Here is a 27,719-nt window from a genome sequence, read left to right on the forward strand (position 1 = left end):
ATACAAACACTATTAATATGCCAGATAAACATTAAAGCTTTGAGTTGAAATATTTGCTGAGAACAACCAATCAGAATGTGTATGGGTTAATACTAATTGGTTATATGCCAATAGATTAGATGCGGAATAGATCAATATGAATACAAGTTGCAACTAATTGTATGTCGTCACAAAGCTTGCTGTTCCTGTGGTTGGCCCTCTCTTTGTGGTTGTTTTTCTCCTCAAAATAATATTTAAACTGTTGAACAAAATATTAAAAACAATGACAGCTTATGCAACAACTTTTCATGATGTGTTACATCTGTTGGTTTTTTCCAAGCTCGTACCCACTGCATCTAATATGGCACCCACAGTATATCTCACCGCGTAATTGCACTAACAGAAATTGGTGCCAAAATCCCAGGACACAGATGCCGTTTTCGCTTTTTTCGGATCTCAAGGGGACTTCTATTCAGAAATGTACTGGTTATGAGGAGCTCCAACAAGGTAAGAAGTTTTATTCTTACATCTATGTGATCTGTCCCTCTCTGGAATGATCCCCCGTCGTGTGAGTTGAAATATTACAAGTCTGTGTCAAAGAGCTATGAAATAGATATACGGTGTGGTTTTCTATGTTGGCTGTGAAGTAATGTCCTGACTATTTGTGTAAGTGTTGACTTAGGACTAAGAAATAGAGAATTGTTTTTACATAAAGTACCTAATTATTATGTAGCCCCCAGTTAGTAACCTGTACTGTCCTGACTGTTCGCCAATAGCGGATAAAGATGGAGGGTTTTATGAGAGTTGAGAATGAATTGAAAACTTGAATGTGAAATTGCACTTTTGATTGTATCAGGACTAGAGATGAGCGAGCACCAAAATGCTTGGGTGCTCGTTACTCGAGACGAACTTTTCGCGATGCTCGAGGGTTCGTTTCGAGTAACGAACCCCATTGAAGTCAATGGGCGACCCGAGCATTTTTGTATATCGCCGATGCTTGCTAAGGTTTTCGTTTGTGAAAATCTGGGCAATTCAAGAAAGTGATGGGAACGACACAGCAACGGATAGGGCAGGCGAGGGGCTACATGTTGGGCTGCATCTCAAGTTCACAGGTCCCACTATTAAGCCACAATAGCGGCAAGAGTGGGCCCCCCACTCCCAACAACTTTTACTACTGAAAAGCCCTCATTAGCAATGCATAACTTTGCTAAGCACCACACTACCTCCAACAAAGCACAATCACTGCCTGCATGACACTCCGCTGCCACTTCTCCTGGGTTACATGCTGCCCAACCCCCCCCCCCACGACCCAGTGTCCACAGCGCACACCAAACTGTCCCTGCCCAGCCTTCAGCTGCCCTCATGCCACGCCACCCTCATGTCTATTTATAAGTGCGTCTGCCAGAGGAACCGCAGGCACACACTGCAGAGGGTTGGCACGGCTAGGCAGCGACCCTCTTTAAAAGGGGTGGGCCGATAGCCCACAATGCTGTACAGAAGCAATGAGAAATCCAATCCTGTGCCACCTCCATCTGGAGCTGCACACGTGGGCATAGCAATGGGGAACCTATGTGCCACACACTATTCATTCTGTCAAGGTGTCTGCATGCCCCAGTCAGACCGCGTTTTTTTATAAATAGTCACAGGCAGGTACAACTCCGCAATGGGAATTCCGTGTGCACCCACAGCATGGGTGGCTCCCTGGAACCCACCGGCGGTACATAAATGTATCCCATTGCATTGCCCATCACAGCTGAGGTAATGTCGTGCCTAATGCAGGTGGGCTTCGGCCCACACTGCATGCCCCAGTCAGACTGGGGTTCTTTAGAAGTGGACACATGCAGTTACAACTCCGTGTGGACCGACAGCATGGGTGGGTGCCAGGAAGCCACCGGCGGTACATAAATATATCCCATTGCATTGCCCATCACAGCTGAGGTAATGTCATGTTTAATGCAGGTGGGCTTCGGCCCACACTGCATGCCCCAGTCAGACCGGGGTTCTTTAGAAGTGGACAGATGCATTTACAACTCCCTGTGGACCCACAGCATGGGTGGCTCCCTGGAACCCACCGGCGGTACATAAATATATCCCACTGCAGTGCCCAACACAGCTGATGTTACGTCAGCTGTAATGCAGGTGGGCAAAAAATTAATTGGATTACACTGTAGGCGAGGGCCCCCAAAAATTGGTGTACCAACAGTACTAATGTACCTGAGAAAAATTGCCCATGCCCAACCAAGAGGGCAGGTGAAACCCATTAATCGCTTTGGTTAATGTGGCTTAATTGGTAACTAGGCCTGGAGGCAGCCCAGTTAAAATAAAAATTGGTTGAGGTGAAAGTTTCAACGCTTTAATGAGCATTGAAACGTATAAAAATTGTTTAGAAAAATTATATGACTGAGCCTTGTGGGCCTAAGAAAAATTGCCCGTTCGGCGTGATTATGTGAGGTTTCAGGAGGAGGAGCAGGCGGAGGAGGAGGAGGAATATTATACACAGATAGATGAAGCAAAAAGGTCCCCGTTTTGGATGGTGATAGAGAACGATGCTTCCATCCGCGGGTGCAGCCTACGTATTGTTTAGGTATCGCTGCTGTCCGCTGTTGGAGAAGAGAAGTCTGGGGAAATCCAGGCTTTGTTCATCTTTATGAGTGTAAGCCTGTCGGCACTATCGGTTGACAGGTGGGTACGCTTATCCGTGATGATTCCCCCAGCCACACTAAACACACTCTCTGATAAGACGCTAACCGCAGGACAAGCAAGCACCTCCAGGGCATACAGCGCGAGTTCAGGCCACGTGTCCAGCTTCGACACCCAGTAGTTGTAGGGGGCAGAGGCGTCACTGAGGACGGTCGTGTGATCGGCTACGTACTCCCTCACCATCCTTTTACAGTGCTCCCGCCAACTAAGCTTTGACTGGGGACCGGTGACACAGTCTTGCTGGGGAGCCATAAAGCTGGCAAAGGCCTTGGATAATGTTCCCCTGTACATGCTGCCTGATCTCTGCGCCTCCCTTGCTCCCTGGGCCGTGGAAATGCGCCTTCGGCCACTAGCGCTGTCGAATGGGAAGTTTACCATCAGTTTGTCCACCAGCGCCCCGTGGTATAGCATCATTCTCGAACCCCTTTCCTCTTCGGGAATGAGAGTGGAAAGGCTCCCCTTATACCGTGGGTTGAGCAGTGTGTACACCCAGTAATCCGTAGTGGCCAGAATGCGTGTAACGCGAGAGTCACGAGAAAGGCATCCTAACATTAAGTCAGCCATGTGTGCCAGGGTACCTGTACGCAACACATGGCTGTCCTCACTTTCAGGATCCTCCTCCTCCTCCTCTGGCCATACACGCTGAAAGGATGACAGGCAAGCTGCATCTGTACCCTCAGCAGTGGGCCAAGCTGTCTCTTCCTCCTCCTCCTCCTCCTCCTCTAGCCATACACGCTGAAAGGATGACAGGCAAGCAGCATCTGTCCCCTCAGCAGTGGGCCAAGCTGTCTCTTCCCCCTACTCCTCAACGCGCTGAGATATAGACATGAGGGTGCTCTGACTATCCAGCGACATACTGTCTTCCCCCGCCTCCGTTTCCGATTCCAAAGCGCCTGCCTTTATGCTTTGCAGGGAACTTCTCAAGAGGCATAGCAGAGGAATGGTGACGCTAATGATTGCAGCATCCCCGCTCACCATCTCGGTAGACTCCTCAAAGTTTCCAAGGACCTGGCAGATGGCTGCCAACCAGGCCCACTCTTCTGTAAATAATTGAGGAGGCTGACTCCCACTACGCCGCCCATGTTGGAGTTGGTATTCCGCAATAGCTCTACGCTGCTCATAGAGCCTGGCCAACATGTGGAGTGTAGAGTTCCACTGTGTGGGCACGTCGCACAGCAGTCGGTGCACTGGCAGATTAAACCGATGTTGCAGTGTCCGCAGGGTGGCAGTGTGCGTGTGGGATTTGCGGAAATGTGCGCAGAGCTGGCGCACCTTTCCGAGCAGGTATGACAAGCGTGGGTAGCTTTTCAGAAAGCGCTGAACCACCAAATTAAACACATGGGCCAGGCATGGCACGTGCGTGAGGCTGCCGAGCTGCAGAGCCGCCACCAGGTTACGGCCGTTGTCACACACGACCATGCCCGGTTGGAGGCTCAGCGGCGCAAGCCAGCGGTCGGTCTGCTCTGTCAGACCCTGCAGCAGTTCGTGGGCCGTGTGCCTCTTCTCTCCTAAGCTGAGTAGCTTCAGCACGGCCTGCTGTCGCTTGCCCACCGCTGAGCTGCCATGCCGCGCGACACCGACTGCTGGCAACGTGCTGCTGCTGCTGACACATCTTGATTGCGAGACAGAGGTTGCATAGGAGGAGGAGGAGGAGGAGGAGGGTGGTTTAGGGGAGGAAGCATACACGGCCGCAGATACCACCACCGAGCTGGGGCACGCAATTCGGGGGGTGGGTAGGACGTGAGCGGTCCCAGGCTCTGACTCTGTCCCAGCCTCCACTAAATTCACCCAATGTGCCGTCAGGGAGATATAGTGGCCCTGCCCGCCTGTGATTGTCCACGTGTCTGTAGTTAAGTGGACCTTGGTAGTAACCGCGTTGGTGAGGGCGCGTACAATGTTGCGGGAGACGTGGTCGTGCTGGGCTGGGACAGCACATCGGGAAAAGTAGTGGCGACTGGGACCTGAGTAGCGCGGGGCCGCTGCCGCCATCATGCTTTTGAAAGCCTCCGTTTCCACAAGCCTATAAGGCAGCATCTCCAGGCTGATCAATTTGGCAATGTGCACGTTTATTGCTTGAGCGTGCGGGTGCGTGGCGGCGTACTTGCGCTTGCGCTCAAACAGTAGCGCTAGCGACGTCTGGACGCTGCGCTGAGAGACATTGCTGGATGGGGCCGAGGACAGCGGAGGTGAGGGTGTGGGTGCAGGCCAGGAGACGGTAGTGCCTGTGCCCTGAGAGGGGGGTTGGATCTCAGTGGCAGGTTGGGGCACAGGGGGAGAGGCAGTGGTGCAAACCGGAGGTGGTGAACGGCCTTCGTTCTACCTTGTGGGGTGCTTGGCCATCATATGCCTGCGCATGCTGTTGGTGGTGCCTCCCCAGCTGATCTTGGCGTGACAAAGGTTGCACACCACTGTTCGTCGGTCGTCAGGCGTCTCTGTGAAAAACTGCAACACCGTAGAGCACCTTGACCTCTGCAGGGTGGCATGGCGCGAGGGGGCGCTTTGGGAAACAGTTGGTGGATTATTCGGTCTGGCCCTGCCTCTACCCCTGGCCACCGCACTGGCTCGGCCTGTACCCACACCCTGACTTGGGCCTCCGCGTCCTCGGCCGCGTCCACGTCCTCTAGGCCTACCCCTACCCCTCAGTATGCTGTATTACCAGTAATGCAGAAACAGAACGCTGTAATTAAATGTGCCGCTTATTGGCCTGTGGTTGGCGGCTGACTTCGCTTACGGAACACCAGGAAATAATTTGGCGCAAGCCTGCTGTAACACTTAGCTGGCTGCGTATGATTTTGTAGAACTACTACACCCAGCACAGACAGACCCAGAACACTGAGCACAGTCACAGGCAGGCCAAATAGATTTCTTGCCCCAAATTTTTTAGCAAAGACCCACTGCCTATATTCAATCAATATGTCTTCTGTCCCTGCCTACGCACTTCTGTCCCTGGAGTATGTCACAGAACTGCAGAGTGTTGCACTGTGGACTGCAATACAGCAGTGATTTCACAGCCCAGACAGAGCCAGGAAATAATTTGGCGCAAGCCTGCTGTAACACTTAGCTGGCTGCGTATGATTTTGTAGAACTACTACACCCAGCACAGACAGACCCAGAACACTGAGCACAGTCACAGGCAGGTCAAATAGATTTTTTGCCCCAAATTTTTTAGCAAAGGCCCACTGCCTATATTCAATCAATATGTCTTCTGTCCCTGCCTACGCACTTCTGTCCCTGGAGTATTACTGCAGGGCGCAATGCTCTGCACGGCCAATATACCAAAAAAAAAAAAAGTGCAACACTGCACAAAGCAGCCTCCACAGCACTGCACACGGTTAGATGTGGCCCTAAGAAGGACCGTTGGGGTTCTTGAAGCCTAAAATACTCCTAACACTCTCCCTATAGCAGCTCCACCAAGATACCACTTTCCCTGATCTATGTCAGAGCGCATCTGTGGCGAGCCGCGGGAGGGGCCGATTTTTATACTCGGGTGACACCTGATCTCGCCAGCCACTCACAGCAGGGGGGTGGTATAGGGCTTGAATGTCGCAGGGGGAAGTTGTAATGCCTTCCCTGTCTTTCAATTGGCCAGAAAAGCGCGCTAACGTCTCAGAGATGAAAGTGAAAGTAACCCGAACATCGCGTTGTACTCGTTACGAGTAACGAGCATCTTGAACACGCTAATACTCGAACGAGTATCAAGCTCGGACGAGTACGTTCGCTCATCTCTAATCAGGACTGTTGTTTTGTACATTCTTTGTATGGTTGATGATACAAGTGGTGTGAAACCAGAGAAAGGGATACCCGAATGCTCATTTCCCATAGGTTATACCAGGATTCTGTGTAGGGTCAATGAATCAGATGGACTGTAGCATGCTCCAAAGGTGGATTGAGTAAGTGAATATGAAGGTGTAGAGAAATGAAGGAAATTCAAAAGTGAAGCAAGTTTGAGAAAGTGAATTTGCAGGGTGGATATCAGATGATGATGACAAAAAGAAAAGTGGATAGGTGAATTAAAATGTCACAGAAAGTGTGAGCAGGTTACAAAAAAGTTGAATTAAAATGATGTTCATGTACAGTGATTTAAAGTGTCTGTGCAAGATATGTGAATAAAAAATCTGTGTTATTTGCTGCACCAAAGAATTAGGATGTAATACTTGTTGGTTCTGATCATAAATAATGTGGATCTGTTATTTTTGTGAATTTGTGTGTGCGTGAAAGTTCCATGTATAAGTTATACATGGTATGTGTACTGTTGGACTGCTGGACATGAAGTGTGAGAGAGATGCTCAGGCAATTAGCCAGACCACAAGAGGTGGAGCTATGTGATGTAATGAGAAGAAGGAAAGAAGAGTAGTAAATGTTCTTCCTCTCCACAACATAGACTAGCCTAGCAGAGAAGTGTATCACCATGGGTGTGAAGTGTGTGTATAGGTATATGTGTATATGTACATGTGTGTTTGTGTGTGTGTATATATATATATACTTGATACATGCACAACCTAGGTATGTGGTGTATTCCAAATATTTGGTTCTACTTGACAGGCCTGATGAGTACATTACAAACAGTGTCTAATTAATAGAATGGAAAAGGATGTGAAAAGAACTGGTATGGAGGCGCAACACTCTAAGCTACTAGAAGATGTAGATCAAAGTCCAATGTGTGATGGTGAAAGCACTTCTTTTTTATTATTTTTTCAGAAATTAAAAACCAGCAATGGAATACGCGTTTCGGGGAAGAACCCCTTCGTCAGTTCGGCTGGATAGGACTGTGTGATAAGTACAAATAGATAATGGAGGAGTGATTAACAAAGAAAGGGGAGGAGAGGGGAAAAAAAAAAAGAACAAAATTCATATACATAATGAAGTCTCACAAATGTGTCAATAAGAACAATAAATATACGATGAAAACATCGATCTGAACAGTGATAAAATATATATGAGACAAAAAACATAAAAGAATATGAGCATCCGTACATGTAAATTAACATGAGATTTATACAAAACAAATATCTGTTAAAATAGGATGAAGACAATCCTGAGTAAAATACCAATCTTAAAAGTACCAATATGAGAGCGGATGGACTCAAAATCGTGTGGTTGCTTTCAGCTGAATGGGATGACTACAGAATTAAAATGCATGTACAGCCTATTGGGAAATATGAAATGATTGCTACACCCAAGGGGGTGCATAAATAAATGTGTATATGTATGTAAAAAATGAGAAGAAAAAAAAAAAAAAAAATCTATTGGAAAGCTACTTCAGAATGGTGTGCATTGACAGCATTGGGTTCATGGTGTGGGATAAAGTTAGGAAGAGAAAAAAAAAAAAAAAAAAGGGGGGGGGGGAGAAGGGACACCTTTATGTAACCAACAAAAATGAGAATAAAACTAATTAGAAATTGAGATAAGGGGCTCACCAACAGGATGCCTAGGGGTGACACGATTCCAAAGATGTATAGAATGTGTCGGAGGTCCTGAAAATGAAGAATTGTCAGATTAGGGAAGATGTATGGATAATATATGGCAGAGGGTTCTAGCAGGGTAATTAAGTGCAGGGGGACAGTTAGAATGAACTGAGCACTGGAGGGATTTTTTTGCTCCTGATAAAGTCATACTAGGAAGGAAGGGGAAGGGGGGAGGGGGAGGGAAGGGGAACCCTCTGCCATATATTCCCCCCCCCCCTTTTTTTTTTTTTTTTTTTTCTCTTCCTAACTTTATCCCACACCATGAACCCAATGCTGTCAATGCACACCATTCTGAAGTAGCTTTCCAATAGATTTTTTTTTTTTTTTTTTTTCTTCTCATTTTTTACATACATATACACATTTATTTATGCACCCCCTTGGGTGTAGCAATCATTTCATATTTCCCAATAGGCTGTACATGCATTTTAATTCTGTAGTCATCCCATTCAGCTGAAAGCAACCACACGATTTTGAGTCCATCCGCTCTCATATTGGTACTTTTAAGATTGGTATTTTACTCAGGATTGTCTTCATCCTATTTTAACAGATATTTGTTTTGTATAAATCTCATGTTAATTTACATGTACGGATGCTCATATTCTTTTATGTTTTTTGTCTCATATATATTTTATCACTGTTCAGATCGATGTTTTCATCGTATATTTATTGTTCTTATTGACACATTTGTGAGACTTCATTATGTATATGAATTTTGTTCTTTTTTTTTTCCCCCTCTCCTCCCCTTTCTTTGTTAATCACTCCTCCATTATCTATTTGTACTTATCACACAGTCCTATCCAGCCGAACTGACGAAGGGGTTCTTCCCCGAAACGCGTATTCCATTGCTGGTTTTTAATTTCTGAAAAAATAATAAAAAAGAAGTGCTTTCACCATCACACATTGGACTTTGATCTACATATTCTAGTAGCTTAGAGTGTTGCGCCTCCATACCAGTTCTTTTCACATCCTTTTCGCTACACTTACGCCCACACTGGTGGAGCGTCATCTGGTTGGCAGCACCTCCACCATTCAAAATACTCAATCATTGAAAACTCTTTGTACTCCATAAATATTCCACTACCCTCACTGGGTCTTGCTCCACCCTCCTTTTTCATTTCTTTTACTCTAATTAATAGAAGGGATTTACTTAAAGAGTATCTCATTTTCAATTGATAACAAGGATTTTGCTGAAAGTATGTTACATTAAAAATGTGGGCATATTTTTGATGTCAGAGACCTGCCCAGTCAACTTATTAGGGACAGACATGCATAATGTAATATAAGCAGCAATTGAATATACCCCAAACAGTATTAGGGTTACTAGACCCTTAACAAACCAGCAATTAACCACCATTTGTGCAGTTATTACAGTTGCATATTGCAATAACAATTCTTCCTCCAATTTGCAACAAGTTTTTGTGCATGGCCCCCTTACTGTCATGGTCCCTCATGTGGTAATGGAAATACTGCATAGAGCACAAACTAAACATCTTTCAGCTGCCAAACTCACTAAATATGAGAATGCCCTATTCGTACACTCATATATTACAATCAAGAGGTGTATAGTTCTAAATACAGCTTCATTACTTCTTCCCACAGAGGACGTAGTCTTTCACAAGTCCAAAAAATGTGTAGTAGACTAGCACATAATTAGACGATTAGACTAGCACATAACGTAGATTTGTTGGTCTATGTAAAAGCTCGGCACCATTGTTCTGTAGAGTGAGGTGTTTAGATCACTCTCCCAATTGAGGATATGGGCCTTCTTGAAGCTCCCTACTCTGTCATCTGCCTCTTTGTTGAAAATCCTGTATACGTAATTCAAGCTAAGATTGAATGGGGGGGTGTGGGTAATATTAATAATTATGAATATATGTAGGTAGGTGAAGCTTTAGTGTTTTGGATTTTGTAATAATGTTTTTGTTTTTAAGTATTTAAAGACTTTGTTCTCTGGTAGTTTGAATTCCTCTCTTAGGCCCTGGAAGGACTTCGTTTTAGAGTTCTCTAAGAGGTTGGAGAGGAGCGTCACTCCTATTTCCCTTCATGAGGCAACTGTTAGGCATTCTGAATAAAACTCCAGAATCTCTATAGGTATTGGCACTTTTTCCTGGGTACATGTGTCCTAGCAAACTACAGGAGTTGAATCCAGGCTATAACTGATGCTTTAGAAGGGCAATATGGGATAGGGAAAGAGAGAGCCAGAGACACCGCTATGAGTAGGTTTCTCATGGATTTGCCCTTTGTTAGGTGTTGTTCTAATTGTAGCCAGCTAATACCTTCAGTTAGGAAAAAACGGAGTCTAAGTTGCTTAGTTAGGTTTGCTTGGTAGTAGGCCTGCAAGTTTGGTATTTCTCTCCCCCTTGAGCCGTACATTATGGAGGCTGCTACTCTAGGTCTTTTATTCATCCATATAAAAGCCAACATTTGTCTTTGTACGGATCTTATGAATTTTTATGATATGGAAAGTGGGAGAGTGCACAGAGTGTATAATATTTTAGGGAAGATCATCATCTTGTATAGGACAATCCTTCCCAACCAGGAAGGCTCTGTCTTAGCAGAAGGAATTTAGTTCTGAGTAGTGTCGTGGAGATTATTAATGTTTTTATCTGATATTTCCTCAAGGGGAAAAGAGAATCCAATGCCTAGGTAAGGGACTGCTGATTCATTCCACTCATAGGGAAATTTTATTTTTGATTAGGTCTCTTAATCGGCCAGAGATATTTATGGCCAGTATTTGGGGTTTAGAATCAATTTTATAATAAGATACATTACTGAAAGCCTCTATTGTTTTGGAAATTACTTGCAGTGAGTTCAGTGAGTAATATAATGTTGTCCGCAAAGAGACTGATTTTATGCTACCTGAGGGCGAGCACCCACTGGCGTTTGCGTTCTCCGCGGGGAAAAAACGCAGCGTTTTTCGCGGCGTTTTTCGCGGCGTTTTCGCGGCGTTTTGCGTTAATTTCCATTGACATTCATGGGTGCATTAGGAGAAAAATAGGGACACATATGCAACTGACAGTTCCTATGTTAAAAACGCAAACGCAACGCAAAAAAAACGCCAGTGGACAGGAACACATGTTATCTCTATGCCTGTGCAGGAAAAACGCAAAACGCAAAACGCAGGTAAAAAAACGCCAGTGGGTGCTCGCCCTGAATGACATTGGTATGCCACTTATGCTAATGTTTCCCCTGATTGCTTCCGCGAATGGTTGTATTGTAAGAATGAATAACAATAGGGATAAGGGGCATCCCTGGTGGGTCCCGTTAGTTATTTCGAATGGGTTTGATAGGACCCCATTGAGGACTCTTGCAGACAGTGTTGAGTACAGTGCCTTAATTGCATTTGTGATGTCACCTTCAAAGCTAAATTTTTGCAGTACTGAGAATGCGCATCCCCAATAAATTCTATCGTACTCCTTCCCTGCCTCCAATGTAATGAGCAGAGAAGCTGTTTGGAGTTCATTAGTTTTATGCATTAAGTCCACTGCTCTCCTGGTGGCATCAGAAGTCTGCTTAGCTTTCACAAACCCTGTGTGGTTGCTGTGTATTAGATGTGGGATTAATGCCAATAGACGGTGAACAATTATTTTAATGTACAATTTTATATAGCTGCTTAAGAGGGATATAGGCCTGAAATTTGATGCGAATGCCATAGCCAAACTCTTGGCTTGGTAGAATCCGTTCTATCAAAATGTCATGGCTTCCAAAAATTCTTTACCTCTTTCGTGCTTTGCCCATTCCGATCCCTGCAGTAGATTTGAAATGCCTACAATCTACACTATCCAGCATTCTACCCTGTACGCGCCTCGGAGTGTGGGAGATGTGGAGGTTCCTAATATCAGAAAATATCATGCAGCTCAATTAGCAGAATTACTTCCATTTTCTCCCGTTGTGATAAACCCTACTGGGTATTGATTAGGGCACAGGCAGTCTCTCCCTCAGCCACTTGAAGACAACTTTTGGCACAGAACAGAACATAAAAAAGCAATCATAAACCTCACCCTGTCTTCCTCCCTGACTCTCTGGGATAGACTCTCTAGAAGCTATAACCTGATATTTAGACACCTCCTTATATCCAGTATATTTGCTAATCCTGCCTTCTCCCCAGGTATGAACACAAATGAGTTTGGATGGTTGATAGCCAGGGACCTTACCAAAATAGTTGATTTTGTGGATAAACTTGGCTTCAGACAATTTGAGTTTTTCCGGGCTGTCCACTCCATTCCAAACTTAGAGATGTTTCGTCTTCAACAAATTAAGCATTATGTACTAGAACTTACTGAAAACCTTGCTGAGTTAACTATTTTGAAAAGCCAATGCAATACAAATGCCAGGGGTTCTGGAACAATTGCCAAAGTGTACTCCTACTTTACAACACCCATGGATAAACTCCCATATTTGCAGAGATAGGAAGATTTGCTGGGCAAGGAATTGCCAATTTTGGACTGGCATAAAATAGCCATTACAATCGCAAAACTTTCCATTAACATAGCAATCACAGAGGCAGGTTATAAACTTTTAATGCAATGGTATTCGGTTTCCGAAAAGAATCGCCAGTATGTTCCCAGGGATGTCAGGCTTATGTTTTAGAGAATGTGGAGGTGAGGGATCCTACCTACACATTTGGTGGAATTGCCCAAGGCTTCGTAGAAATCTGGATCCAGGTATATACTCTTATATTCTCTATCACAAACAAATCACTACAAAAATCGCCCTGAAAAGCCCTACTGGGCAAATGAATCCCTAACATCCCCAAATATACACACCAATGGATATTCTATTGCTTCCTAGCTGTGTGTATAGCAGCTGCTTGGTCCTGGAGGAAAACATCAGTTAGCATTGACTTTGTGAAAACAAATTATCGTGGATTATAGTCAATGAGAAGTTGGCAGATATCTTGATGGATCGTGGAATGTTATACAAAAACACTTGGTCATCCTGGTGCCAATATTCGCAGACCATGCATCTATAGAACCCAACAGCCAGAGCATTGACCCTTCCAGGGCAATCTAGTTTACCATCAAGCATTTCATCTACTCCCCAGCAAATTTATGAGGAACATAATTTCCGACCAGGCCATCTGATTAGCCAAATTACAGCCTTATCCCTTCCATCCCTCCCTTCCTTGTGTGTTCCAGCTACCTTTTTTGTCTTCACCCATTTGTTACTCTTGTGTATGGTCTTCTTATGTTTATACTAATTTATTTTATTAGGAGTTGCAGTTATTGAAGAAGTGGAATTTGATACTTCCTTTTATTTCATTATTTTAACAAGAAGTAATAGTTGGCAATGTAACTCTTGATTTACTTGTTCAATTTTGTTACCTCCTGACTTTATATATGAATGTAAGGGCTTATTCACACATCCGTATATCATCTGGGTTTTCAAGCCCCGCATATATACGGTGTCCCTTTCTGCAGGGGGAGGAGGTGGGCCAGGCCGGGAGCAGTGCACTGAGCTCCCACCCACTCCCCGCCCATCGCCACTGTTTACAATGGGAGGGTGGGACGGGACAGAGCTAAGTTCTGCCACAGCCCTCCCATTGCAAATAGTGGCGAAGGGCGGAGAGGGGGCGGAGAGAGAGCAGTGAGGGGGTGGGGGCTCAGTGCACTACAGAAAGGGACACTGTATATTGGCCAGGCATGAAAACCCAGCCAGTATATGGACGTGTGAATAAGCCCTAATGTTGTAAGTCTTGATATGTTTTGACCAGTACAAAATGTAATAAATATTTTGTTAATAGGCACTACAGGACAAAAGAAATGAGCTCTCGCACAACTATATTGACGGAAAAATAAAAAAGTTATGGCTGTCAGAAAATGGTGGCAAAAAATAATTTGAAAAATTAAGTATCTTTGAAAAAAAATAAAAATAGTACAGCAATAAAAAAAACTACAAGTTTGGTATCGTTATAATCATACTGACCCATAGAATAAAGTTATCATGTCATTTTGTTGCAATGTGTACACCATAGAAAAAAGACTGGCGAAATTTCATTTTTTTCTCCATTTCACTCCACTTTTTTAAAAGGTTTTTCAGCACATTATATGGTACATTAAATAGTATCATTGAAAAATACAACTTGTCCCGCAAAACACAAGCCATCAGACATATCGTCGAAGAATAAATAAAAGAGTTATGACTTTTTAAATGGGGGGGAGGAAAAAACGAAAACAAAAAAGGACATGTCCTTAGTGGGTTAAAGTTTCGTTCAGATACATAGAGAAATACTTTTATGAGTTGGAATGCTCTGCAGAAAATATCCACAACAGCCTGTTACTAAGAATGCATTTTTTTGTTCCTTATTAGAGATGCGCGAGCACCAAAATGCTCGGGTGCTCGTTACCCGAGACGAACTTTTCGCGATGCTCGAGGGTTCGTTTCGAGTAACGAACCCCATTGAAGTCAATGGGCGACCCGAACATTTTTGTATATATCGCCGATGCTCGCTGAGGTTTTCATTTGTGAAAATCTGGGCAATTCAAGAAAGTGAAGGGAACGACACAGAAACGGATAGGGCAGGCGAGGGGCTACATGTTGGGCTGCATCTCAAGTTCCCAGGTCCCACTATTAAGCCACAATAGCGGCAAGAGTGGGCCCCCCCCTCCCAACAATTTTTACTTCTGAAAAACCCTCATTAGCAAGGCATACCTTAGCTAAGCACCACACTACCTCCAACAAAGCACAATCACTGCCTGCATGACACTCCGCTGCCACTTCTCCTGGGTAACATGCTGCCCAACCCCCCCGCACGACCCAGTGTCCACAGCGCACACCAAAGTGTCCCTGCGCAGCCTTCAGCTGCACTCATGCCACATGCTGGCCTCATAGCCATGGTCTTCGGCCCACACTGCATGCCCCAGTCTGACCGGGATTTTTAATACATAGACACTGGCAGGTACAACTCCCTAATGTGAAGTCCCTGTGGACCCACGGCATGGGTGGCTCCCTGGAACCCACCGGCGGTACATAAATATATCCCATTGCATTGTCCATCACAGCTGAGGTAACGTCAGGTTTAATGCAGGTGGGCTTCGGCCCACACTGCATGCCCTAGTCAGACTGGGGTTCTTTATAAGTAGACACATGCAGTTACAACTCCGTGTGGACCGACAGCATGGGTGGGTCCCAGGAAGCCACCGGCGGTACATAAATATATCCCATTGCAGTGCCCTGGACAGCAAAGCTAACGTCAGATTAAATGCCGGTGGGCTTCGGCCCACACTGCATGCCCCAGTCAGACTGGGTTTTTTTATAAGTAGACACAGGCAGGTACAACTCCCTATTGTGAAGTCTGTGTGGACCGACAGCATGGGTCGGTCCCAGGAAGCCACCGGCGGTACATAAATATATCCCATTGCAGTGCCCTGGAAAGCAAAGCTAACGTCAGATTAAATGCAAGTGGGCTTCGGCGGTACATAAATGTAGCCCATTGCAGTGCCCTGCTCAGCAGAGCTAACGTCACATACAATACAGGTGTGCTTCGGCCCACAGTGCATGCCCCAGTCAGAGTGGTAATATGTACCTAAACAGTAACCGCGTTGGTGGGAATGTGGTGGCGAATGCGGACCTAGTAGCGCGGTTTTATTTAGTTGGTTTTCGGAATGTGGCCAGGATTAAGTGGGCCGTGGTGGGGGGATGGTGGGGGGGGCTCTCTTGTTGTGTCGGTAAAGGTGAAATTCTTGGACTGCCACCAGACGGACCAATGCAAAGGTATTTGCCAAGAATGTTTTCATTCTTGGAGGAGGAGGTGGATGTTTTTGAGGCACTACGTGTCCTCTCCATGTGTCCATGGTTATATGCACCTTAACAGTAACCGCGTTGGTGGGAAATGGCCTCGCCACCATCAAGTCTTTGGGAAGCCTCCGTTTCCACACCCCAGTGACATAGCATTAGCAGCGGTATAGGCAGAGCCCAAAATTAGTAACAGTCCCCAGTAACATATCACTAGCAGCATTATAGGGGGAGCACAGTATTAGTTCCATTTCACTAGTAGTAGCAGTCCAGACAGGCCCCAGTAACAATTCCGAAGCAGCAGTATAGGGGGAGCACAGTCTTAGTTCCATTTCAGTAATAGTAGCACTCAAGACAGGCCCTGGTAACAATTCCGAAGCAGCAGTATAGGGGGAGCACAGTCTTAGTTCCATTTCAGTAATAGTAGCACTCAAGACAGGCCCTGGTAACAATTCTGAAGCAGCAGTATAGGGGGAGCGCAGTCTTAGTTCCATTTCAGTAGTAGTAGCAGTCAAGACAGGCCCCAGTAACAATTCCGAAGCAGCAGTATATGGGGAGCACAGTATTAGTTCCATTTCAGTAGTAGTAGCAGTCTAGACAGGCCCCAGTAACATATCACTAGCAGCAGTATAGGGGGAGCACAGTATTAGTTCCATTTCAGTAGTAGTAGCAGTCTAGACAGGCCCCAGTAACATATCACTAGCAGCAGTATAGGGGGAGCACAGTATTAGTTCTATTTCAGTAGTAGAAACAGTCTAGACAGACCCCAGTAACAATTACGAAGCAGCAGTATAGGGGGAGCACAGTATTAGTTCCATTTCAGTAGTAGTAGCAGTCAAGACAGGCCCCAGTAACATTCCCATTGCAGTAGTTTATGGAGATAACAGTCTCTTGCACATTTCAGTAGTTGCAGTATAGACAAGGCCCCAGTTACATTTATGTAGCAAAAGTGTAGGCCAACCCCACACGCCTTGCTGTACCATGAGTGCAGGCGAAGCCCATAAAAATTACTAGGATTACAATGTAGGCGATGGCCCAAACAAATTGGTGTACCAACAGTACTAATGTACCTCAGAAAAATTGCCCATGCCCAACCAAGAGGGCAGGTGAAACCCATTAATCGCTTTGGTTAATGTGGCTTAATTTGTAACTAGGCCTGTAGGCAGCCCAGTTAAAGTAAAAATTGGTTCAGGTGCAAGTTTCAACGCTTTAATGAGAATTGAAACATATACACATTGTTTACTAAAGTCATATGACTGAGCCTTGTGGGCCTAAGAAAAATTGCCCGTTCGGCGTGATTATGTGAGGTTTCAGGAGGAGGAACAGGAGGAGGAGGATGAATATAATACACAGATTGATGAAGCTAAAAGGTCCCCGTTTTTGATGGTGATAGAGAACGATGCTTCCATCCGCGGGTGCAGCCTACGTATTGTTTAGGTACCGCTGCTGTCCGCTGGTGGAGAAGAGAAGTCTGGGGAAATCCAGGCTTTGTTCATATTTATGAGTGTAAGCCTGTCGGCAATGTCAGTTGACAGGCGGGTACGCTTATCTGTGATGATTCCCCCAGCCGCACTAAACACCCTCTCTGACAAGACGCTAGCCGCAGGACAAGCAAGCACCTCCAGGGCATAGAGCGTGAGTTCAGGCCACGTGTCTAGCTTCAACACCCAGTAGTTGTAGGGGGCAGAGGCGTCATGGAGGACGGTCGTGCGATCGGCTACGTACTCCCTCACCATCCTTTTCACAGTGCTCCCGCCGACTCAGCCTTGACTGGGGAGCGGTGACACAGTCTTACTGGGGAGCCATAAAGCTGGCAAAGGCCTTGGAGAGTGTTCCCCTGCCTGCGCTTTACATGCTGCCTGATCTCCGCGCCTCCCCTGCTACCTGGCCCTCGGAACTGCGCCTTCTGCCACTAGCGCTGTCGGATGGGAATTTTACCATCAGTTTGTCCGCCAGGGTCCTGTGGTATAGCATCACTCTCGAACCCCTTTCCTCTTCGGGTATGAGAGTGGAAAGGTTCTCCTTATACCGTGGGTCGAGCAGTGTACACCCAGTAATCCTTAGTGGCCAGAATGCGTGTAATGAGAGGGTCACAAGAAAGGCATCCTAACATGAAGTCCGACATGTGTGCCAGGGTACCTGTACGCAACACATGGCTGTCCTCACTAGGAAGATCACTTTTAGGATCCTCCTCCTCCTCAGGCCATACACGCTGAAAGGATGACAGGTAAGCAGCATGGGTACCCTCAGCAGTGGGCCAAGCTGTCTCTTCCCCCTCCTCCTCATGCTCCTCCTCCTCCTCCTCCTCCTCCTCAACGCGCTGAGATATAGACATGAGGGTGCTCTGACTATCCAGCAATATACTGTCTTCCCCTGCCTCCATTTCCGAGCGCAAAGCGTCTGCCTTTATGCTTTGCAGGGAACTTCTCAAGAGGCATAGCAGAGGAATGGTGACGCTAATGATTGCAGCATCGCCGCTCACCATCTGGGTGGACTCCTCAAAGTTTCCAAGGACCTGGCAGATGTCTGCCAACCAGGCCCACTCTTCTGTAAAGAATTGAGGAGGCTGACTCCCACTATGCCGCCCATGTTGGAGTTGGTATTCCACTATAGCTCTACGCTGCTCATAGAGCCTGGCCAACATGTGGAGCATAGAGTTCCACCGTGTGGGCACGTCGCACAGCAGTCGGTGCACTGGCAGATTAAACCGATGTTGCAGGGTCCGCAGGGTGGCAGCGTCCAGCTTGGACTTGCGGAAATGTGCGCTGAGCCGGCGCACCTTTCCGAGCAGGTCTGACAAGCATGGGTAGCTTTTCAGAAAGCGCTGAACCACCAAATTAAAGTTGTGGGCCAGGCATGGCACGTGCGTGAGGCTGCCGAGCTGCAGAGCTGCCACCAGGTTACGGCCGTTGTCACACAAGACCATGCCCGGTTGGAGGCTCAGCGGCGAAAGCCAGCGGTCGGTCTGCTCTATCAGACCCTGCAGCAGTTCGTGGGCCATGTGCCTCTTCTCTCCTAAGCAGAGTAGTTTCAGCACGGCCTCCTGGCGTTTGCCCACCGCTGTGCTGCCACCCCGCGCGACACCGACTGGTGGCGACGTGCTGCTGACACCTCTTGATTGCGAGACAGAGGTTGCGTAGGAGGAGGAGGAGGGTAGTTTAGTGGAGGAAGCATACACTGCCGCAGATACCACCACCGAGCTGGGGCCCGCAATTCTGGGGGTGGGTAGGACGTGAGCGGTCCCAGGCTCTGACTCGGTCCCAGCCTGCACTAAATTCACCCAATGTGCCGTCAGGGAGATATAGTGGCCCTGCCCGCCTGTGCTTGTCCACGTGTCCGTTGTTAAGTGGACCTTGTTGGTAACCACGTTGGTGAGGGCGCGTACAATGTTGCGGGAGACGTGGTCGTGCAGGGCTGGGACGGCACATCGGGAAAAGTAGTGGCGACTGGGAACCGAGTAGCGCTGGGCCGCCACCACCATCATGTTTTTGAAAGCCTCCGTTTCCACAAGCCTATACGGCAGCATCTCCAGGCTGATCAATTTGGCTATGCGCACGTTTAACGCTTGAGCGTGCGGGTGCGTGGCGGCGTACTTGCGCTTGCGCTCAAACAGTTGCGCTAGCAACGCCTGGACGCTGCGCTGAGAGACATTGCTGGATGGGGCCAAGGACAGCGGAGGTGAGGGTGTGGGTGCAGGCCGGGAGACGGTCATGCCTGTGTCCTGAGAGGGGGGTTGGATCTCAGTGGCAGATTGGGGCACAGGGGGAGAGGCAGCGGTGCAAACCGGAGGCGGGGAACGGCCTTCGTCCTACCTTGTGGGGTGCTTGGCCATCATATGCCTGCGCATGCTTGTGGTGGTGAGGCTGGTGGTGGTGGCTCCCCGGCTGATCTTGGCGCGACAAAGGTTGCACACCACTGTTCGTCGGTCGTCTGCACTCTCAGTGAAAAACTGCCAGACCTTTGAGCACCTCGGCCTCTGCAGGGTGGCATGGCGCGAGGGGGCGCTTTGGGAAACAGTTGGTGGATTATTCGGTCTGGCCCAGCCTCTACCCCTGGCCACCGCACTGCCTCTTCCAACCTGCCCTGCTGCTGCACTTGCCTCCCCCTCTGAAGACCTGTCCTCATTAGGCTTAGCAAACCAGGTGGGGTCAGTCACCTCATCGTCCAGCTGCTCTTCCTCCGAATCCTCTGTGCGCTCCTCCCTCGGACTTACTGCAATTACTACTACCTGAGTGATAGACAACTGTGTCTCATCGTCATCGTCCTCCTCACCCACTGAAAGCTCTTGAGACCGTTGCCGGAAGTCCCCAGCCTCATCCCCCGGACCCCGAGAACTTTCCAAAGGTTGGGCATTGGTCACGACAAACTCCTCCAGTGGGAGAGGAACCGTTGCTGCCCATTCTGGGCAGGGGTCCGAGAACAGTTCCTGGGAGTCTGCCTGCTCCTCAGAATGTGTCATTTTCAGGGAGCGAGGAGGCTGGGAGGAAGGAGGAGCAGCAGCCAGAGGATTCAGAGTTGCAGCAGTGGACGGCGTAGAAGTCTGGGTGGTCGATAGATTGCTGGATGCACTTTCTGCCATCCACGACAGGACCTGCTCACAGTGCTCATTTTCTAATAAAGGTCTACAGCGTGGACCCATTAATTGTGAGATGAATCTGGGGACCCCTGAAACTTGCCTCTCTCCTAATCCCACAGCAGTCGGCTGCGTACACCTGGATCAGGAGCTCGGCCTGTGCCCACACCCTGACTTGGGCCTCCGCGTCCTCGCCCACGTCCATGTCCTCTAGGCCTACCCCTACCCCTCAGCATGGTGTATTACGAGTAGAGCAGAAACAGAACGCTGTAATTAAATGTGCTGCTTATTGGCCTGTGGTTGGAGGCTGACTTCGCTTATGGAACGCACAGCAGAGCCAGGAAACAATTTTGCGCACGCCTGTAGTGAGACGTAGGTGCGTATGACTGAGCTAGTGGAATTCACAGCACAGAAGCAGTCAAGTCGCCAAAGGGAAGTGGTACGCCTTAAGTATTTGGCTTCCCTATTTTTAAATGGTGAGCTGAAACAGCAGATACTGTATGCAGCATATAATATGTTTACTGTTTCCCTCTGGCGCTATGACGGCGGTGATGTAACAGAGACAGCAGAGCCAGGAAACAAGTTTACGCACGCCTGTAGTGAGACCTAGGTGCGTAGGACTGAGCTAGTGGAATTCACAGCGCAGAAGCAGTCAAGTCGCCAAAGGGCAGTGGTACGCCTATGACGGCGGTGATGTAACAGGCACAGCAGAGCCAGGAAACAATTTTGCCCACGCCTGCTGTAACGCTTAGCTTCGTATTAATTAAGACTACTACCCCCAGCAGACACGCAGTACACTGAAGACGGTCACAGGCAGCCCAAAGATAGTATTTTTCCCCAATTTTTTTGAAAAAGCGCACTGCCTATATAGACAGTATATCTCTTTCACCTTTCCCTCTTTCCCTGCCTCACCAGTACTGCCCCTATACTCTGTACAATGACTGCAGACTGAGGACCCAATGGTCTGCACGCCCGATATACAAAAAAAAAATAATTGTGCAACACTGCTAAAAGCAGCCTCAACAGTACTGTACACGGTCAGATGTGGCCCTAAGAAGGACCGTTGGGGTTCTTGAAGACTAATATAACAGCTAACGCTCTCCCTATAGCAGCTACAGCAAGACAGCACTTTCCCTGATCTATGTCACCATGCATCTGTGGCGAGCCGCGGGTGGGGCAGATTTAAATACTCGGGTGACACCTGATCTCCCCAGCCACTCACTGCAGGGGGGTGGTATAGGGCTTGAACGTCGCAGGGGGAAGTTGTAATGCCTTCCATGTCTTTCAATTGGCCAGAAAAGCGCGCTAATGTCTCAGAGATGAAAGTGAAAGTAACTCGAACATCGCGTGGTACTCGTCTCGAGTAACGAGCATCTCGAACACCCTAATACTCGAACGAGCATCAAGCTCGGACGAGTACGTTCGCTCATCTTTATTCCTTATCTAATGAGAGCAGAATTAAGTTTTAACATAAAACTGGAAATACCCGACCTTGGACAATGGTTTTACCTCTAGAAGATGACTTATCTTCAGGATTTGATCTTTGTACAGAAGAAGAATCAGTTCAAACCAGCTTACATAGTGATTATGCAAAAACACTGTAATGTATATGTCTATTAACATAACAGATGCCAGATAAACATGAAAGCTTTGAGTTGAAATATTTTCAGAGAACAACCAAGCAAAATATGTATAGGTTAATGCTAGAGATGAGCGAGCATACTCGCTAAGGGCAATTACTCGATCGAGCATTGCCCTTAGCGAGTACCTGCCCGCTCGGAAGAAAAGGTTCGGCGGGCGGGGAGCGGCGGGGGAGGGCGGGGAGGAACAGAGGGGAGATCTCTCTCTCCCTCTCTCACCCCCGCTCCCCCCTGCTCACTGCCACAACTCACCTCTCACCCCCGCCGGCAGCCGAACCTTTTCTTCCGAGCAGGCAGGTACTGGCTAAGGACAATGCTCGATCGAGTAATTGTCCTTAGCGAGTATGCTCGCTCATCTCTAGTTAATGCTAATTGGTTATATGCTAATAGGTTAAATGCTAAATAGATTGATATGAATACAAGTTACAACTGGTTGTATGTTACCACAAAGCTTGCTGTTCCTGTAGTTGGCCCTCTCTTTGGGGTTGTTTTCTCCCTAAAATAATATTTAAACTGTTGAACGAAATATTAAACACAGAGTCAGCTAATCTTTCATGATGTTACATGTGCTTTATTCTTCGAGCTCGTACCAACCGCACTTAATATGGCACCCACAATATATCTAACAGCGCAACTGTGCTAACAATGCTCCAATTTTCAAGCCCTAGACTAGGCATAACACAGGGTATTAGTTTTGCCTGGAGTCCTTTTTTTTAAAATGAAGATTAGTACAAGCATCCATGACCAACATGAGTGATATAAAAGGTCATTGATTGGTGTTTCCCTCGTTCCTGGTCCGTCTCAGACCAACCGTTCCAATGACAAATAATAGAGTGTATTTCCTTCAAATAAACCAATTTTATATTCTACTTTTTCATGAATGGGATTGCATAAATTTCCCTCTTTATCATTCCATTGAGTTAATTGGATGTCTTTTTGTCAATGGAAGACTTGTCCCTAACCTACATCAGTCACCGGAGATGGAAAACCTTGTCATTTGACTTTTAACTTTTAAAGCTCAGATCAGTTTGCTAGAAGACATCTGTCACTTGTAGCTCCTAGTTGGCTGTAAAAATGAAGAATTGCATAATTAATAACTCTCCCAGGCTTTTTCAAGCATAAAATTAAGGCCTGATTTTACTATCTTTTTTGTGTGTTCCGTATTTGAAATTGGCTTCTGTGCTGCTGCTTAGCAACCTGCAAAACACCAACAGATTGCAAAAGTAGTGATGTTCTGTCTAATTGATATTTTACCTGTGTGCATAGCAATTTGTAACACTTCGTAATGAGCAAGGTTCCAAAAATATTCTGTAACTCGTTCTGGAATTTAATTAAACAGCTGGAACTTAAGTTCATGTTGCAAGAAGAAATGTGGCCTAAATGGACCTTCTTTAGGATACTTACAAGGAATGTGCTTGGCTTGGGGGCCACTTGGTAGATTAGATGAGTTTTATGGCACTAATTATAGCCGATAGTGATGAAGTCAGGCGAGTATAGTGAGTGGCATTCTATTGAAGCAGGTGGTGGGGCGTTATGGTGTGGCGGTGACAGGCGGAGGCAGCATTCTTTTTTCTTGGACCAATAAACTTTTACTTAAAGAACATAATAGTTAAATTACTGCACTACAAGAAGGCACTTGTACTTGAAGGGGTTTCCAGGCAGCGCTGACTGACAGTAACTGGCTACACCAGGGGCGGAGGGGAAGACACTGCCCTGACCCCTGTGTAGTGGCCAGTGCCGATAATTGCCAGTGCAGCTCTCATTGAAATCAATAGGAGCTGAACCCACAATTACAAATGCTGGCCCCTACATAGAGGTCAAAGCAGCGGCTTCTTTTCCAAGCCCTGTGTAGCCTGGCATTGACGGCCGATGCTGCCTGAAAAACCCTTTTAAACCTTACATGACAACATCATGGCACAATATGGGTACATAGCCTTTACACTTCTCCCAAACTGCCTTAACAAGTCACTTGCTAAGTTTCTGTACTTCAACTGCCCTCTACCTACATAAGTGTAAATGCATTTGTCTTGTGTCTATGTGTTGTCAGTGTCTTCTATGTTGCATGAATTTAATGTGTGTTGCATAGCTGCAGCACTAAATGGATTAACTTCTGGGTTATGTCTGGAAAATGTATCTTGTTGTGTGTCATGTGATCATGTTTCATATATGTGTATGCAAGGATGAAAGAGTGAGCAGTTGATTCCAGTCTAAGAGAGAGTCTAGTCTAGGCCTGCAAGAGAGACGAAAGGAGGAGAGTGCTGTTCTGCAAGAGAGCCACACAGACACTGTCTTCTCTGTGTGGTCCAGAATGGATGAGGCTCAGAGACTCATATCAGCTCATCCTAGGCCCAATTCACCCAGGCCTTTCTGCTGTTGACCTGGAGGACTGAGAGTGTGAGAGGAGCCGCCATGCAGCGTTGAGTGCCCATCTTCCAAGTTTGAGTGTTGACCGGTAGAGAGCTGGAGAGAGTGAAGTGGAGTGGCCGGGAACAGAACCCTACAGATAACTTGGCTTGTGGATTTGTCTGTCATCCTGTGAATCCCCTCTGTCACACCACTTTATGTTCTGCACCATTGTCCTTCTGGCGTGTGTATACTACTGTTGGACTGCAGGTAGTTTCTTCAAGTAAGCAAGCACTGCCGATCATTCCCAGCTTTGCATTGAAACATTACCCTGTGCGTGTGTACTACGTATATCAACCTTCTGGAATTCACCACAGAGGAAGGAACAGTGGCGTCACAAGTGACAAGAACTTTAAGGTAAACCACGTATTGGGTACCTCCGTGAAACTTCCCCAGCAGTAACTTGGACAGACCCCGAGCTACCCCAGGGGAGGAGATGGCAGAGCCCTGTGACAAGGCCTCAATTTACCCTGCTATCTCCTCGGCTGTGGGCCTGCTCCTCAGATGCTGCACTGCCTCATAGTAGCTGCATCTTTACTTACAAATTACATAACATCAGTTTACATAAAGTTTATTCCCAGCTTCAGCACTCTTTCTTCATACGCTTACAGCATCAGATGCCTTGTTGTACCCCCACATCCATCATACAGTATCAATAATACAACTCATTCTTTCCCATAGGTTAATGAAAGAGCAATTTGTGGCTTACTTTGCCCAGTTGACATTAAAGAAATACTCCTCCACTGACTGCAGACTCTGGAACCTAATTTGCATAACCTCAATTAACACTTATCCATAATTGTCCTGGCTCAACTTCCAATACAGTCTCAATAATAATTCACTCCTAGCTGTCAGACCCTAGTTAGATTGCTATTGTCTGTGTAAATAATGTTCGGATCCTTGCTAATGTGCAACAGGCCTGCTGACTAACTCACAAGTCAGGCTGGCTGTTAAGTGTGTAGGGACTGTTCCAAGGCTTTTCCCCAGTGGGAAAACTGATTCTGTCCTCAGGTGCTAGATGATGATCTGCTCACTGAGGCTGATAAATACTGCAATATATCACTTCCTCTGGAAGTCTCCTGTTTTCCTGCATCTTCTTTCAGCATCTATCAGGAATTTCCAGTGTACAGGGAGACTGTCTCAGCTGCTCATCCAATGGACCTTCCTGTGTAAGCATCTCACAGAATCTCCAATCTACTACCAGTACATGTAAGAGAAGTTATTTCCGAAGTGGTGGGCTTCCTCTAGTGATGAAATCTATCATTGCAGTCCCATAATAGTACACTGAACACTAGTAGCTTCAGACAAGGCCTGCTCCTCAGCCCTTGGTCGTCAGGGCCCTTTTGATCATCTGCTTCACTGCTCCCTGCTTGTTATTGTGCCCCAGCATTGTCCGGGTGTTCCACAGCACTTCTGCAACAATAAAGTCCCTGCACTCTTATCAGCAAATCATGGGGGCATGGCTGGACAATGGCCTTCGCCACTTCAGCTGTGCTATGTACTTCCCACACACACGCACTGCTCACTAGTGCCACTGTTGCACCCTGAGAGCTGTGATGCAACTCAAAATTCCTTTTTATAGTATCTGCAGATCATCTGGAAAACCTTCTGGACTGGTGGCGGGCTTAGCGCTACACCTTCTCCTATTGGAGGCTGTATTCAGGGTGGTAACACGGTGGTTCCATCTCTGCTGCATCATGAAGGGAGTATAGTGCTTCCAGGCTCCTGCTTCTTGGCATTTTGAGCACCTGTATAACTCACTGCTGCCTTCCGCTTCACTGGCACAGGAGCATGGCCTTTTACCAGTGTCTGAAGTGCCTCTGATAGTTCTCCCTTCTGCCCAGGTGAGTCTTAGGCCGGAGGTGGCAGAGCCTAGTGACCCAGATTGTGCCACTTATACAAGCAGCTGATCCACTTCTAACAGTAAGGAGGACATGGGGCAGGGCTTCCCCCTTGCAGTATAGAACTGGAATAGATTATATATTGAAATTCAGAAGACCAAGCATGTAATCAAATGCCATGCCATATATCCTTAACATCATCCACCTCTCAGCAGATGACCAAGCTGACAAGAATTAGTCAGGTGTTCATGAGTAATTGAGAGAATCAAACTTCGAGCAGATGTAGGGGAAAATAGCTTAGGAAACCATAAGTCAATCTGACTAATACCAAAGACCAGGACAAGAAGCAAATAAGTCCAACAGAAAATCATAACTAAGATAAGTAGGAAGATTTTACCACGCGTTATGCAGAACCCAATAATGTCAGCATTGTTGTTCAGGGAAACAATAGTGGTCAACCATTAATTTTGGAATAGATTTTTGGACAAAACCCTCCAGATCTCTTCGCAGTTTTGTTAGTTCTTTTAGTAACGTTAGAGACCAGTTGACCAACCTTATGCTTTCTTGATAGTTCTAATTATGTAACCTATCTCCATTTTGAGTCTGAAGTTCATTGTTGAGTTTATTAGCTTTTGCCGACTTGAGTGAAATTATGTGTTATACTTTGGTCACAATCAGAACTGCACTATCATTTCTGCTTGCTGGTGCTTACAATCTGCGAACAGCACAAAGACAACTAGAGATGAGCGAGTATACTCGCTAAGGCTAACTACTCGAACGAGTAGTGCCTTAGTCGAGTGTCCGCCCACTCGTCTCTAAAGATTCGGCGGCGGGCGGGGAGGAACGGAGGGGAGATCCCTCTCTCCCTCTCTCCCCCCAGCTCCCCCCTGCTCACTCCCACAACTCACCTGTCACCCGCGCCGGCAGCCGAATCTTTAGAGACGAGCGGGCAGATACTCGGCTAAGGCACTACTCGCTCGAGTAGTTAGCCTTAGTGAGTATGCTTGCTCATATCTAGAGACAACCTAACTGCTTAGCTGAGTTCTTAAAGCAATGCATCATTGTGTTACTACTTCACACACAATGATCCACACCACAGCAAGATGTGTATTCACTGAACCAGCAGGGACCAGCACTCAGATATAAAAGCCTGAAGTCTAAGGGTCTTTTTATGTCTAGACGATGCCTCTTTATTAGATTCACATAAATTCACTAACATCTTCATGTGGATCTAATACAGAAGTATCCTTTGGATGTGAACAATTTTTCTTGCACCTATATGCTACTCAATGATTCTTCTATAGCCTACTTTGACATTTGAGCCTTGGTCTGGATTCTGGATTGAGCATGCAGTCTTGTCAAGCTTCCCGTACAAGGTGTGCCA

Source organism: Eleutherodactylus coqui, chromosome 13 (genome assembly GCF_035609145.1).
Source record: "Eleutherodactylus coqui strain aEleCoq1 chromosome 13, aEleCoq1.hap1, whole genome shotgun sequence".
Lineage (NCBI taxonomy): Eukaryota > Metazoa > Chordata > Amphibia > Anura > Eleutherodactylidae > Eleutherodactylus > Eleutherodactylus coqui.